The sequence below is a fragment of the Mirounga angustirostris genome, unplaced genomic scaffold (assembly GCF_029215605.1).
Source record: "Mirounga angustirostris isolate CCGP_5_RB_7025 unplaced genomic scaffold, mMirAng1.0.hap1 SCAF_1, whole genome shotgun sequence".
Lineage (NCBI taxonomy): Eukaryota > Metazoa > Chordata > Mammalia > Carnivora > Phocidae > Mirounga > Mirounga angustirostris.
The window spans coordinates 208993719-209010697 of NW_026991709.1; the positions used below are offsets into that span (position 1 = coordinate 208993719).

General features: G+C 40.7%; 1 long non-coding RNA gene across 1 annotated transcript; it reads right to left on the reverse strand.

The window, feature by feature from the left end:
• Nucleotides 1-1296: 1296 nt before the first annotated feature.
• On the reverse strand, nt 1297-11710 carry LOC135361651 (uncharacterized). The gene is made up of 3 exons (XR_010405345.1): nt 11019-11710; nt 10850-10935; nt 1297-6478 (listed from the first exon to the last, which is right to left on the reverse strand). It is a non-coding gene; the product is annotated as an uncharacterized LOC135361651 (long non-coding RNA).
• Nucleotides 11711-16979: the final 5269 nt, after the last annotated feature.

Here is a 16979-nt window from a genome sequence, read left to right on the forward strand (position 1 = left end):
CAGAGGGAGAGTCCCAAGCAGACTGCTGAGTGCGGAGTCCCAACTCAGAGCTCAATCCCATGACCCTAAGATCAGGACCTGAGTTGAGACCAAGAATCAGATGGCCAACTGCGCCACCCAGGTGCCCCTCCAGATACAATTTTTAAAAACACTTCTTTGCCTACATAAAAAAGGATTTGTGCAGTAAAACATGAAACACTAATGTAGCAAGATAGATATCAATTCAGTAGATGCATATAAAACATTTAATGATGCCCATGAACAAGTCTTGATGAAATATGTTTTAAATCGGCGTTTTAGGGGCTCCTGGGTGGCTCAGTCAAGTGTCTGACTTGGGCTCAGGTTATTATCCCAGGATCCTGGCATCGAGTCCCACACTGGGCTCCCTCTCAGCGGGGAGTCTGCTTCTCCCTCTCTCTGCCTGCCATTCTGCTTCCTTGTGATCTCTGTGTCAAATAAATAAAATCTAAAAAATAAAAAATCAGTGTTTTAAAATATATTTATTAACTGTACAAAGAGTCCACTCAAAATCACAGTAAACATGGTTAATGGAGTAATTTTAGAACCATTCTTGAATAAAGGAAGAATGCCCAGTGTCAGTGCTTTTTTGCAAAATGTGAACAAAAATATGATTTACAAAATATCATTACATTGAAAGCAAGGAATCAATGATTAGAGTTTACCATTGAGTCTAACATAAAAAGAAATAAGGGGAAATAAAGGCCTATATACGAGGTTGATGGAATAGGGGCAATATACTAGTTTATGAATTGGGGGGGGGAGATAAATACTGAGAAAAATGAGATGCTAGACATAAACCCGTATTAGTAATTATATTATGGGCTAATGTTCCAAATGAAAGAAAAGGATTTGAAAATATTTCAAATAGATAAGCTCCACATACAGTATGTACAGGGAGATTAACAAATTAAGGAAAAACAAGCTGATGTAACTATAGTACTTAACCAACTTCATGAAGTAGGAAGGGCAGGGCCTTTATTCCCCTCTTGCTCAGATTATGAGGAAACCTCTTGTAGAAGAAATTTCATTACTGCACTGCAGATACTCAGCCTGGCCACCATTGTTTCCCTCTCCCAGAAAACCATGACTCTATTATAATGTCATTCCCATTACCAAAATTCTTGAACGTGTGATTTGATTACTCCCTTTCAAGGTGTTAAGTTAGCCTGTCACTATCTCAAGGATGTTGGCAGAGGAGCTGAGACACTGACATCAGAGACAAAGGCCATAACTGACTCATGGTATGGCCAGTAGCATGAGCATCAGCATGTGTAAATTGGCTCCCTTTGTCCCCGTCTCTCAGGGGTTCCAAAGGGCCCAGGTGCTGAAGGAGAAGAATGCTAAGCTTGCAGAACCTAGTGTATTTGAAGTAGTAAGTGAGCCTGCTCTTTATCTTATGGGAGAGATGATCTCATCTCTCAAGATTCCACACTGCAAAGACCCATCTAACAAATGGCCCAGGGAAAGAGTGATCAGGGATTTACATTTTTCCCAGGTAAAAAAGTGAATGAGAGCAAGAGAAAAAGGTGCACAGATAATATCTTCTGAAGTTGTAAGACATGTGGGAAACTTGCTTTGGATTATCATTACAATGGTTTCATTAAGCCTCAAAGAGTGTCATCAAGCAGCTGCACTCTGATGGCCACACATGACATAATCCAACCCAAAGCAGCTTGGGCATCAGAGCTGTATGAATTTGTATCACTGAGGCTGTTTTCACAGCACATGGTTGGAATGACAAGCACAGAGCCAGACCCCATCACTGTGACACCTGTTGCTTGAGCTACGAAGATGGTAGGGTTGTTTTGCCAGGCTGTGGTGTTGGATGTAGGGGTGGAAGAGCACATTCATTATTCTTACCCTCTTGCTGCAGAACTTGAGTAGAAGGGCCTCCCCAGTTAGTAGGGTGGTGTTCATAGGGCATGTGCTCATGCTGCCTCACGTTCCTAGCTGTAATCTCACCTTTTCTCCACTCATCCCATACTTCATCCTGAGATTTCATGAGATAGGATTGGGTTCGAGAAAGGGACACAAGGTCTTCTTTCCAAAACTGACAGACACGTTTTACATCCCCTACCCTGGCCAGTGTGATTCAGTGTAGATGGACTCGATGTACAGCTTTAACAGTGATGCAGGCCCCATGCTTGAAATGTAAGATCATGCCAATCCAGTAAGAGAATCCAGGTGGGTAGAAGACAATAAAGTGTGACTCGTGTAGGCCCACTTTTGGGCAGGTTGCAAGGTGGAAGGTGCAGCAACTAGACTGGCCAGGCCAGGCCAATCAGGGCAAAGATACATCATGCCCCCAGAAAAGGTTGGGACACAATGATGAATGTTTAAAACAGATCTTACAACCACCCACAAGGCTAATGCCTGTCAACAGACATAAGATCCTTGTTTTTAAAAAGATTTATTTGAGAGAGAGTGAGCACGAGCTGGGTTGGGGGAAGGTAGAGGGAGAGAATCCCCAAGAAGACTCCCTCCTGAGTGCAGAGCCCGATGTGGGGCTCAATCCCAAGACCCATGAGATCATGACCTGAGCTGAAACCAAGAGTCGGATGCCCAAACAACTGAGCCACCCAGGCGTCCCAGCAGAACCTAAGATTCTGACTCAGTATAATTTCCAGCATTCCATAGTTTCTCTTGAGTGTGAGTCACTTTGTGTTTATTAAGGATGAGCAATTATCTAATGTAAAATAACAAATATCTTACACCAATGGAGCATACCACACAATGAGATTACAAGTGAACATTGAGGAATTCAGGAGATGAAGTTTTCCCACATATCATATAGAAGATTCTCTGCACTGCAGGATCTACCACATTTAAGGAACGTATTTCACTGAGGAAACAGTCAAGTGCTCTAGATGTTTCTTATAGCACGGCTTCACTGTGAGAGCTAGCATACTGGGTTTTCAGGAGATTGATGTCTTTACCACAGTCTACACATAGAGACCATTCCTCCAGTTTGTTTCTTTCGTATCTTCAAAGTCAGTGGGAGTATTGAGGCTTTTAGCACATTCCTTACATTGATGGGATTTCTCTCCAGAGTGAGTGCTTTCATGACAGTTAAAGGAACTGGGGAGAACTGCAGGTTGTACCACAGTTTTAACATTTATAAAGGTGAATTTTCATTTATCTAATATTAATTGGAATAATTGGAAGACCTTCTTAAAGTATTTACACTCTGGGTTTCTTTGCATGTATTTGTTTTGAAAGGCACATCACTGAGAAATGTGTCATTTATAGGGTTTCCTTCCTGTATGCTTTTTTTTTTTTTTAAGATTTTTTATTTATTTATTTGACAGAGACACAGTGAGAGAGGGAACACAAGCAGGGGAAGTGGGAGAGGGAGAAGCAGGCTTCCCGCAGAGCAGGGAGCCCGATGTGGGGCTCGATCCCAGGACCCTGGGATCATGACCTGAGCCAAAGGCAGACGCTTAATGACTGAGCCACCCAGGCACCCCTCCTGTGTGAATTCTTAACATGTTTAAGTTAGTCTTGAGGAAAAAGTAAAGGCTTTTATGCATTCCTTATATTGAAAGGCTTCTCTCTAGTGTGAGCATGTCTGTAAATGATAAAGTATGAATAACAGGCAAATGCCTTCCCCCACACATTACATTTTTCTCCAGCGTGATTCTAAGATGAGTATGATTTAAGTAGCAAAGGTCTCCCACATTTGTTATATTTTAAAGGCTTCTCAGGGCACCTGGGTGGCTCAGTTGGATGAGAGCCTGACTCTTGGTTTCAGCTCAGGTTGTGAGCTCATGGGTCTTGAGATCAAGTCCTGTTTTGGGCTCCATGCTCAGCATGGAATCTGCTTGGGATATTTTCCCTCTTCCTCTCCCTCTGTCCCTCCCTCACCCTAAAATAAATAATCTTTAAAAAGCTTCTTTCCTGAGTGTGATTTTATATGTTCAGTAAAGCTTGAGGATGCACTGTAGGCCCTCCCACATTCTTTATATCCATAGGTTTTTTTTTTTATTCTTATGTTATTCCCCATACATCATTAGTTTTAGATGTAGTGTTCCCTGATTCATTGTGCATAACACCCAGTGCTCCATGCAGAATGTGCCCTCCTCAATACCCACCACCAGGCTAACCCATCCTCCCACCCCCTCCCCTCTAGAACCCTCAGTTTGTTTTTCAGAGTCCATCATCTCTCATGGTTCGTCTACCCCTCCGATTTCCCCCGCTTCATTCTTCCCCTCCTGCTACCTTCTTCTTCTTCTTTTTGTTTACCAAGAGAAAAAGAACTAATGAAGGTTTTCCCACATTCCTTACTTTATTCCAGTGTGAATTCAAATGTGATTAAGACATGAGGAATTTTTAAAAACTTTCCACATTCCTTACATACAAAGGTACTCTCTCCAGTATCAGATTTTGTATGTCTCTCTTTTTTTTAAATTTATTTGAGAGAGAGAGAGCGCGAGAGAGAAGCAGCATGAGAGGGGACGTGGGACTTGATCCCAGGACTCCGGGATCATGACCTGAGCCGAAGGCAGTCGCTTAACCAACTGAGCCACCCAGGCGCTCTTGTATGTCTCTTAAAATTGGAAGATGAAATAAAGGCTTTCCCACTTCCTTACATTTATAGGGTTTCTCCCATGTCAATTCACATGTATACTTAACAGTTTGCACACATGGAATATTTTCACCACATTCCTCACATTCATAAATCCGTTAGCAGTGCAAGTTTCTTCATGCACACTCGTGAAGAACAGGTGTCTCACCTTCCTTGCTTTCATAGACTTTCTTCTCCATCATGAGTTGTCATTTGTGCTTTGAAGTAAGATTGATCATGGAAGGTCTTCCCACTGTCACCGCATGTGAAGGCTTTTTCTTGGGTGCTGGTTTTCCAGTACAGAATATTTGGAGTCAGGTAGATGGGTTTTTCTGTATTGATTAAACCCAGAAAGTCTGTCTCCATTACAGGTTTCCTTCTGCAGAGAAAGGGAGCTTTTTCCATATTCCTTATCCTTGTAAGTGTTCCCTCCATTTTGAGTTCTCCTGTGTCTAAAGGCATGAGCATTCACCAAAGTGTTTTCCATGTTGCACACACAGAGTTCCCATTCAACATGGCTTCTTGCCTGTCGGGGAATGCATGAATGATGCTTCAAAGATTTCTGAGACTCATTAATTGATCCTACCCATCTCAAAATAGAAATAGCATTACCATGCTGATTAGGATTCTTATCATTTCCAGTGCATTCATACACCTCCTGCCCTGTTCATTTCTTTCCAGCTGGATGGACTCCTTCTGCCAGCATGATGGGCCACCTCCTATAATCCTAAAGGGAGTCCTTTTGTTTCATGGCATTTTTTAAAAATTCAACATCCATTTATATATATGGGAATGAATACTTGTGGGAATTGTGAAGTGACAAATTTCAAGGTAGGTTTAGTATATCCCCAGATTCATCACACTGAGAATATCTCACAAGAAACATTGTTTTGTCTTTGGAAAATGTCCCTTATCTCAAATATCTATCACTTGGGCAAATGTTCCATCTAAGGAAAATCTCAATCTTTTCCAAGTGTGGAAAATAAAAAATATTGCTTTATAAACTTAGTGATTTTACTGTTCCTCTCCTATTGGATGTTTTATCTCCCAAAATATCCTGCCGAATTACTGAATGTTTGGTTTATGCTGTATTTCCTGTTTGAAAGTAAGAGAGAAAAATATAAGAAATTATAGAAATAAATGTAGGTTAAAGGAGTTAAAAACAGTGAGGTTCATTTGAATTTATTACAAACTTAAACATGCCAAAAAACAGTACAATAGATTTGAAGAGTTTGGCTATGTCAACAATTTAGTAATGATATTAAGGAGTTGGTGAAAAAAAGGACTCTGTGAAATTAAGCACCATGATTCTCTTCTTGAAGGGCAGCATGAGAGAGGACCACGGTGGCATTGTATGGCAGCAGTGTCTGTTTGTGTGGATTTACTTGAATGCAGAGAAATATTCAGGAATTTCAAGCTAGAATGGAATGAATTCCAGTCAGGTGAATGTGGCAAGTATAGTCATCTCTGGTGTTCATTCTTCTTTTCTACTAGGTTTTCCTTCTAAGGACATGTTCTTCTTTCTTGAAACAAGGACAGCAGCAAAAAAGATGAAGACTGAGTGTTTAACAGGTTCTTCTCAGGTAAGAAAAAAGTTTGTCCTTCAACAAAAATGACATAATACATTCATCAGATACATACATTTCCTTCTAGGTAGACCTGTTTCCACAGCTTCCTAAAGGAACAGAGCCACTCTGAGCCCTGATGAATTTTCTCACAAAGTGGAATCTATCAGAATGATGAGAGAATACCAAATAATCTCAGTATTTGCATTTCATAATGGTGACTGCATGTTATTTTGGTGCTTTGACATGATGAGACTGAAAGTGTGCATTCCTCAAACAGTTTGTACATTCATCAGTGCTTACGGGTGTCTCTTTTCTCAGGAGTTTGCTGCAAGAAGAAAATTGGACAAGAGCTTTTAGACTTGTATTAAGTTTATGCCTTAGAGGTTTCATTAAAGCCAGGACTGAAGTATATCAAACATGAGTGAGTTCCCAACAGAGAGAATAATATTTAGGACTGTTTTCTGAAAGGTATATGCAAACAAACTCCAAAGGCCAAAGGAGATGTAAGACCAAAGGAGGCGGACAAGTGTACTTTGATGAGAAATGGTTTATTAAGAGGACTCACAGACAGAAGTGTCCCATGGGCAGCCACAAGACAAAAAGGTCTCCACAACCCCATGACCCTTAAGATGTGTTATTATAGCCCTAGAGGCTGAGAATACATGCTGGGGTACCACACAAGAGGAGAATGTTTCAGAATGGATGTGTGCCATAGTCATATCTCCAGGGCAGGTCAAGGACATTATGCCCTGAAGGTATACTGAAGGGGGTGGTTAAACAAAGGGGAAATAATTTGGGGGTTGCTGTGCGCAAGAAGAGCTGAAGTCACAGAATTGTCCTCAAGGAGGATTTATTCAGGGGCACCTGGGTGGCTCAGTCAGTTGGGCATTTGCCTTTAGCTCGGGTCATGATCCCACGGTCCTGGGATCAAGACCTGCATCAGGCTCCCTGCTCAGCGGGGAGTCTGCTTCTCCCCCTGCCCCTCCCCTTGCTGGTGCTCACACACACGCTCTCTCTCTCTCAAATAAAATTGAAAAAAAAAAGGGGGTGGAGAATCTGTCCAAGCCTGGTTCATGCAAGGAACACTGTGCCTTGGGGAAAATTAATAAGAGAGACTTTGAAACCCTCTATTGCCACTGGGTCTCCCATCTTCATTCCCCAGTGAAGACTGATGGAAATGTTACTTTAATTAAAGCCAGCACATATGTGAGTTTAGAACTTAGTGATCTTCAATGATGTGCCTGTGGACTTCACCAAAGAGGAGGAGACTTTACTACACCATCAGGGAAACCTACAGAGATGTGATCTGGAGAGTCATGGTTTCATTTCACAGGTACATACGCTTAGGCCTTGAGTAATGGGACTCTTCCTTTGTGAAGGCAATAAAATGAATGAGATTATGCAGCAACTCTACCCCATGTACACATATCAGGAACCTGACATACAGAAGAGCATTCTCTGGCCCACTCCAGCTCCTCTTAGATGAACCAGAAGCACTGCTCAGGCTCTGACCTCAGGACTCTATATTGTGCAGGCAGAATCTAAGGTAGAATCTCTGAAAAAGGGCATTAACAAGGACTTATCATGGGACATACCCCAGGCCATCATCCTGCAAAGCTAAGGGTGAAATCTGCTTGAATGATGTACTGTGTAAACCAAGATCATTTCAGAGCAGCTTAGGAATATAAGTGGATAGGGCCATCTCCATCCCTCTGGAGATAAGGTTATTTGGAGTTGGGTTCATATTAATTAATAAAAAATATTGATTAGTAATGGTTCAACAGGATCAATTACTTTTTCTGTGCAGATGACATGCATGAAAGCTGCTTAAACATGGTGTACAGAAGATTATTAATATCAACTGCCATTAACTGAGGACCATTATGTATCAGATGTCTCACTAGGAGTTTTTAGCTCACATATATGTGTGTGGAAAAATTTGTATATCTGAATCTACTTTTTTTTTTAATGATTTTATTTTTAAGTAATCCTACACCCAACATGGGGCTCAAATTCACAACCTGAGATCAAGAATCACTCGCTCAATCCACTGAGCCAACCAAGCACCCTTCCATCTTTTTCTTTTTTTAAAGATTTTAAGTATGAATCTACTCTTTCAATTGTAATGATCTAAACACAAATCAAGTATATCTGATAAATATTTAGTGTCCAATAAAAATTTTTTTTTTAAGATTTTATTTATTTATCTGACAGAGAGAGACACAGCGAGAGAGGGAACACAAGCAGGGGGAGTGGGAGAGGGAGAAGCAGGCTTCCTGCTGAGCAGGGAGCCTGATGCGGGGCTCGATCCCAGGACCCTGGGATCATGACCTGAGACGCTTAACGACTGAACCACCCAGGCGCCCCTGTCCAATAAATTTTTAACTTTGAAGAAAATAATGCAAAATATCTCAATTTTTGGTACTGAATGCATGCTTTTAAAATATTAGCAAAACCAAATTAAACAACACATTAAAGGGATCAAACACCACAATCAAATGGGATTTATCCAGGGAGGCAAGGGTGGTTCCATATCTGCAAATGAATCAATATGATAAACCACATTAAAAAATGAATAAAAATCACATGATCATGTCAATGTACGCAGAACAAGCATTTGACCAAAATTCAATACCCACTTATGATAAAAACTCTCAATAAAGTGGGTATAGAGGGAATCTCTATCAAAAGTCCAGTGGCATTTTTCACAGGAACAGCACAAACAATCCTAAAATTTGTATGGAACTATAAAAGACTCTGAATACCCAAAGCAATTTTGAGAAAGAACAAAGCTGGATGCATCACATCCTGGATGCCTGATTTTAAACTATACTAGAAAGCTACAGTAATCAAAACAGTATGGTATGGGCACAAAAAGACACATAGACCAATGGAATAGAATAGAGGGCCCAGAAATAATCCCATGCAAATATGATCAATTAATTTATGACAAAGGAGAAAAGAAATACAACGGGGAAAGGAAATGGTGTTGGGAAAACTGGACAGCCACAGGTAAAAAATGAAAATGAACCATACACAAAAATTACCTCAAAAGAGACTAAACACTTGAATTTAAGACCATAAACCATAAAAAAAAAAACAAAAAAAACCATAAACCATAAAACTCCTAGAAGAAAACAAAGGTAGTAAGCTCTCTGACACACTGGTCTTGGCAAGGAGTTTTTGGATTTGACACCATAAGCATAAACAACAGAAGCAAAAAGAAACAAGTGGGACTACATCAAACTAAAAAACTTTTGCACAGCAGAAGTGGTTGTCAGAGGTGTGGGTGGGGTGGAGAAACTGGTGAAGATTGTCAAAAAGGACAAACTGCCAATTATAAAATAAGTCCTAGGTACATGACTATCATTACTATGAGAGACTGTAGTAACAATGCGTTGCATATTTGAAAGTTGGTAAGAGAGAAGAGCTTAAAAGTTCTCATCACAAGGAAAAGAAGTTCTAACCACGTGTGGTAATGGATGTTAACAAGACTTACTGTGGTGATCATTTCCAAATATAAACAAATATTGAATCTTTATGCTATACACCTGAAATATAAGGTCATGTCAGTTATATCTCAATTAAAAAAAAGAAATTATCAAAATGTGTGACTTTCTAAAAGAACATGTGACTTTTCAAAAAAAACAATGGAGAACAATAGCCAATGCTGTAGGTTAAGACACTAAAAGACAAAAAATTGCCATATATAATCTTCGACTGCATCTTAGATCCAAAAACACCCAAAAGCTTATTTTGGAACAATATGGAGGATTTCAGTTTTGTCAGAGTGGATAGAGGACATTATTATTTCAAATTTTCATGGGGGGAAATAATGCTATTGTGGTTTTATTAGCACAATGTCCTTATCTTTAGCAGATGCATCACCAAGTATTTAAAAGCCAAGTACCCTGCCTGCAATTTATTTTCAACTTACCCTCTCATACCGTTCACCAAAAAATGTACTTATTTATCTAGAGGGCCAACATGCAAAATGCTAGAAGTGGTTGAATCCCCTCAATGGAAATTCATAGTACTGTATGTTCATATTTTATTTAGGTTTAAGATTTTTCAAAGGAAAAAATATATTTAGTCTAAATATCCTGTTACTGTGAAGTTCAATTATTCCAGAACTAGAACAAAAAAGCCTCCATCTGTTTTTGTTAGAGGCCTGTGGCTTAGAGTTTTGTGGGGCTGTAGTCTTACGAAGTTCAGATGAAGAGACAGGTGAGTATTCTTGTCCCTCTTTTTATTTTTTATTTTATTTTATTTTTTTTTAAAGATTTTATTTTTATTTATTTGAGAGAGAGAATGAGAGACAGAGAGCACGAGAGGGAGGAGGGTCAGAGGGAGAAGCAGACTCCCTGCCGAGCAGGGAGCCCGATGCGGGACTCGATGCCGGGACTCCAGGATCATGACCCGAGCCGAAGGCAGTCGCTTAACCAACTGAGCCACCCAGGCGCCCCCTTGTCCCTCTTTTTAAAAAGACCTGTGGTCTACATATGCTTCCACTTCTCTGCAGAAATACGCACACCATAGACATCTAAGTATATTAACTTCCTACTTGAACGTAATGTGTCAAAAGTAAAGAACGCGCAAAAATAAAGCCAAACCGTCAGGTGAAACACTCCTTTGCACCCAATAGGAAAACAGGCCGGTCGGAACCAGCCCCCCCCCCCCCCCCCACAGTGCTCACCGGCATGAGCCGGAACCGCGTGGTCGGTGAGGACGCGACGACACGGCCGGAATCTACCAACTCGGCCGGCGGAAGCGCTTTTCCCCCTGGAGAAAAGTCACAGAGGTTGCTTTGCAGGCCACTGAAGAGGGAAGCCGTCTATGAACCGACCCCCCGGAAGCGCCCTTACATTTCCCGGTCCAGCTACTCCCGAGGACACTCCCAGCGGAAGACAGCGGTGCGCGCCGGCTCTCTGTCTTATTTAAAGTTTATTTTTTTTTTAGTCATCCCTACACCTAAGGTAGGGCTTGAACTCACGACCACAGGATCAAGAGGGGCTCGCTCCACCGACTGAGCCGCCAGGCGCCCCACGCGCCAGGTCTCTTTAAGCAGGCTCCTGGGAGGCCCGGCACAGCCTCGTCCTTCCGTCTCCCTCGCGTTGACCTCCAGAAGTTGGCCTGCGTGGACCCACAGCCAAAGCGAAACCAGGCCAGCGGCGGAAAAGAGCCCGGCGCCTCCGTGACCCCACTTCCGCTTCCTGCCTGAGGCCGGAAGGGGCGGGCCCCCGCTTTCCGGCCGTCAGCCCGATCCGACCACATCAGGCGGGAAAGCTCTAGCTTTCTCCCGCGTGGGCGTGGGCGGGTCGGGCTGGGCCAGGCGCGGGAGCCGGGGACGGAAGGGGGCCCGGGGACTTGGCGGAAGTTAGAACCAGCGCCGTGGGCGGGGCCTACTCCCGAGGGCGTGGCTGCAGGTGGGAACAGACCCAGTGTCTGTTCGGACTGCGGAATATGTAAGCTGGAAGGGCGAGTGTGCGGGTGGGCTCCGACCCCACGACAGGCACGGGAGAGCTGCCTGCCCCTCCCCTTGTTCCTGGACCCCTTACAAGGATTCTCCCCTATCTGACGTTCTTGCCAGTCCCTAAAGCCTAGCTCCTCCAGTCAGTCCCTTCTTTAGGTCTTTATTTGGGCACCATGCTAAACTCCAATAAGTGATTCCTTTGGATTTTCAATGTAATGCCATTTTCTGCAAATCTATTGCCCCCCTTCTAATGTGTAATTCTCTTTTTATTTATTTTTGAAATAGCATTGATACCGGGCATTCTTCACTTCTCAGGAATACATCTGAAGTTTCTCCAGTAATCACGTTCTCTGTGGTTGCTGGGGTTTTCAGTGGATGGCCTTTGTGGAGTTAATAAAGATGTTTAAACCCTGATTCTAATAAGACATTTTATTAAGAATTGTTCATGTGCATTATCACATGTGTCTTATGCATCTATTGATAACTATTTTTGCTAGGTTGTTTTATGTGTTGCTGTACAAAATACTAAATGTATGTAGCCAAAAAATCTGTTTTTTAAAAGTAATTCTTAAAAATTTTATTTGAGAGAGAGAATGAGCAGGGGGAAGCACAGAGGGAGCAGCAGACTCCCCAATGAGCAGGGAGCCTGACATGGGGCTCAGTCCCAGGACCCTGAGGCAGCGGTCTGACTGAGCCACCCAGGCACCCCCAAAATAACTTGTTTCTTGCCTTTAAATATCTTCAAACTGTATACCGAATTTGTTTCTTACATTTATTAAAGACATTATTTTTTTTTTTTTAAGATTTCGTTTATTTATTTGAGAGAGTGAGCGAGAGAGAGAGAGAAGGAGCAGGGGGAAGGCCAAGAGGGTGAGGGAGAAGCAGACTCCCCACTGAGCAGGGAGCCTGTGCTGGGTTCAATCCCAGGATCCTGGGATCATGACCAGAGCTGAAGGCAGATGTTTAACTGACTGACCCACCTAGGTGCCCCTATTAAAGACATTTAAATCTTTAATCCTTGTGGAGTTTATTTGGCCATGTGGTGTGGGGTATTGGATCCGATTATTATTTTTTTAAAATTTTATTTATTCATTTGACACACAGAGATACAGAGAGGGAGAGAGAGAGGATGAGCAGGGAGAGAGGCAGAGGGAGAGGGAGAAGCAGGCTCCCCGCTGAGCCAGGAGCCCGATGTGAGGCTCGATCCCAGGACCCTGGGATCATGACCTGAGCCGAAGGCAGACGCTTAACCATCTGAGCCACCCAGGCGCCCCAGATCCGATTATTTTCTTTCCTCCAGAAAAGATGGCCAGTTGTGGTACCACTTACCAGTAAACTTTTCTTGACCCAGTCATGTGAAATTCCATCTTTATTAAATGAATTCCTATATATGCCAGTATACGTTTCTAGACTCTTCTGTGCCAGTAATACTAATGCCCGTATCATACTTCTAAAAATTATAATATCTTAAGTTCTAATATTTAGTGGTAAAAATATAATGGCAGCTAATATATGTTGCACCTTACTGCTCTAGGTACTTCAGAGACAAGAATTTTTTTATGCTTCTAATGATGCAGCTATACCATGATTTTTTTTCTTTTGTTTTTTTGGAACAGCTTTATTGAGCTATAATTCACATAACCTACAATTTGTGCATTTGAAACTTTAACATTCAATTTTTTTAAATTCCAGAGTTGTACAACTAGCACAATTTTAGAACTTTGTCACTCCAAAAGAACCCTTTGGCTGTCATAATCCCATTTTCCTCCTCTCTTAATGTGTAGGTAACCATGAATGTACTTTCTGACTCTATAGATTTGCCTTTTCTGGACATTTCATGTAAATGAAATCATAAGATCCTTTGCCAATAGCTTCTTTTCACTTAGCATGTTTTCAAGGTTCATATGTGTTGTAGTGCATATCATTCTTTTTTATTGCTGACTGCTATTCCATCCTATGGACGTACCACATGTTATTTACGTATTTATCAGTTGATTCACATGTGGGTTGTTAACATTTTGTGGGTATTATGAGTAATGCTGCTCTGAACATTCACATATTTTTGTGTGTGTGCAGACATATTTTAATTTATCCTGGGTATTGTTATTAGAATTCTCCAGAAAAATAGAACACACAGCCCTTAACTTTTTATGGTGAGCTACACACATACAATGGACATAATATACATTATATGTACTTATTATATGCACACATGACTTTTATGTAAGGAACTACTTATATAACTATGAAGGCTGAAAAGTCTCACAGTCTACCACCCCAATCGAGAGACCTATGAAAGTAGGGGGTGCCATTCAAACACCTGACAGCCAGGCTGCCAACGGGGTAGATTTCAGTCCCTGTTTCAAAGCCCGAAAACCAGGAGCACCAAGAGCAGGAGAAGATCACTATCCCAGTTCAACAATCAGACAGAAAAAGAGAATTCAGTCATCATCTGCTTTTTTGATCCATTCAGACCCTAAATCGGATTGGATGATGTCCACCCATGTTGGGGAGGGTGATATGCTATGCTCAGTCTATTGATTCAAATGCGAATCTCCTGAAACATGCTCACAGACACCAGCAGAAATAACATTTAATGAGATATCTGGGTATTTCATGACACAGTCTAGTTGACACATAAAATTACCATAGGTATCTACCTAGGAGTGGAATTGCTGGGTCATATAGTAACTATATATTTGACGTTTTGAAGTACTACCAGACTGTTTTCCAAAGTGGCTGCACCATTTTACATTCTATCCATCAGTGTATGAGTTCCTATTTCCCAATGTCACTTGTTAATTTTTGTTTTCACGTATTAGCTGTCCTAAGTGGTGAGAAGTGGTATCTCCTTGTGATTTGGGTCATTTTTCTACTGACCAGTGATGTTGATGACTAGTGGTATCTTTTCATGTATTTGTTGCTATTTGTTATGTCCTTGGAGAAATGTCTCTTCCAATCTCTTGTCTATTTTAAAATTGGATTATTTGTCTTTTTATTGTTTAGTAAGAATTCTTTATATATTCTTTATAGAAGTTGCTTCTTGCATATATGAATTGCAAATATTTTCTCCCATTCCATGGGTTTTCACTTTCTTGATGTGTCCTTTGGAGTACAAAAGTATTTAAATGCTGATGATTGACCTCTGAAGTACAAAAGATCTTAATTTTGATAAACTACAACTTACCAATTTTTTCTTTGATTGCAAGTTGCTTTTGGTATCAAATCTAAGAACCCATTGCCAAATCCAATGTCAGGAAGCTTTCCTCCTATGCTTTCTTCTAGGAATTTTGCAGTTTTGTCTTAATGGTTGACTTTCATCCATTTGTTTTTGTTTAAAGGAAGAGCTGGAAAGCAGTAACATTCCAGCAGTTCGTCACATGCGGCTAGCAGTGCCATTCACACAGTCCAGGAACTCTTAACTGCTCTTTACTCAGTTAACAACCAAAAGATAGATATAGTTATTTATTTATTCTCAAGTTTTGAAATAGGCAAAATTGAATTATTAAGTGGAGAAGCCGTAGAAATAAGCACCTCTTTGTTATGTTTATATAATAAGTTTTAAAACTTAGGCCAGTTTTAACACATATTGAGCCATATTAATTATTTTAACTAAGTGTCCACAGAATCACATTTTATCAAGGAATAAAGCCAAAGACCTTTATTTATTTTTCATCGTTGTCAGGGCATCTATGCTTAAGATGGGATATTTTAGGGCAATGGGTACAATAACTATGGGAAATTTAGACACGACTACAATTGCAGTGAGGTACACCTATTTTCCTCTATCTCAATTATTTTTTTATGATTACAGGAGAAATAATGTTTAAATTTAGTGGGGTCCCCAAGTATAACTATCATTTGAGCCCTAGTATTGATTACAATTTATGAAGCCTTGTCAATTAGTATATTTTAGCAATATTATGTTTAATTTAGAACTTACATTGTGAAGGCTCAAAAGCCTTTTCTTTTTGATATGTAAATTTTTAATATATAAATTTTGTTACATATTTGTTATATATATAATTATATATAAAACTTGTTATATAAGTTTTTAACATATAAACTTTTATAAACTAGGTTTTCAATTGGTTCAAACTATGGATCTTTGTTTTAATTTAGTTTTGTGTGCATTTTATAATTTATATATACATCTATATTAAATGTTACAAATGTATATAACTTCACTTTACCTTTTATTTTCTCCTTTGTATCTATGGATTTATTTTTCATTGTTGTTTTTAAATTAGTAAGCAACTGGGGACTAACATTATGTTTCTTAGACCTGACAGTTACTTGGTATAGAAGATTTAAAGTTCCCGCTCTTTGGGAAGGGAGGGATTACTTGTAGCCACATAACGCCCCTGCGTTATGTTATAATAAAGTTATAATACTTTTTTTCTTTTGGTCTTTCATCTTTCCTCATTTTTTTTTTTTTAGGTATTTACCTATAAACTCCTGACTCCTGAGTGGACCTTTGCTATGTGCAGTGGCCTCCCTTTCTAGACTGTCCCTTTCAACCTTAGAGGGACTGGACTCTCTCCAAAAGAGCAATGTGGGGGAATCCCAATTTTATAACATTTGGTTTTCAAGATGCTCTGACATGTTGCTAGGCAGTGGCACTTGAGAGCCCATGCATACCGACCAGGAGATTTACAAATTGGTTTGAGTTGAGAAATCCCCTAAGGTTTCTTAGGGAGAGCAGGGAAAAATGTTCTTACCCTTTTCCCTTTTTCATGAAACATGAAACCAGGTAGGCAGGGGAACAAATCACCACAGAAGTAAAGCAAGGAACAACAGAGACATATGTGCGGGCTGCTGCTGTCTTGGCAGGGAAGGCTGCTGAGGACCTCCTGCTCTCTTTGTCTCCCACAGATGTAGTGGCTGAGGAGATCCCCCTTGGTGTTGCAGGGAACACCACCACATAGTGCTGAGGAGAGAGGTAAGTTGTTTCTGATCGTCCTTACATACTGGTAAGGAGAAAATGTGAAAGGCTAGGTCAATAGTTTGCATTTATACCAAGTGAATTATAACATTATTAGGGAATAAAAATGGGCACTATATAAGAATGAAAGGACAGGAGTGCCTGGGTGGCTCAGTTGGTTAAGTGTCTGCCTTCGGCTTAGGTCATGATCCCAGGGTCCTGGGGTCGAGTCCCACATCAGGTTCCCTCCTCAGCAGAGACCCTGCTTCTCCCCCTGCCCCTTACCCTCCTCGTGCTCTCTCTCTCGCTAATAAATAAATAAAAATAAAATCTTTAAAGAAAATATAAAATGACTACATTTGTATGCATCTGGCTATAGTGCCTCAAAGTGAGACAGAATTTAAAAAAACAATCCGACTACCCACAGTG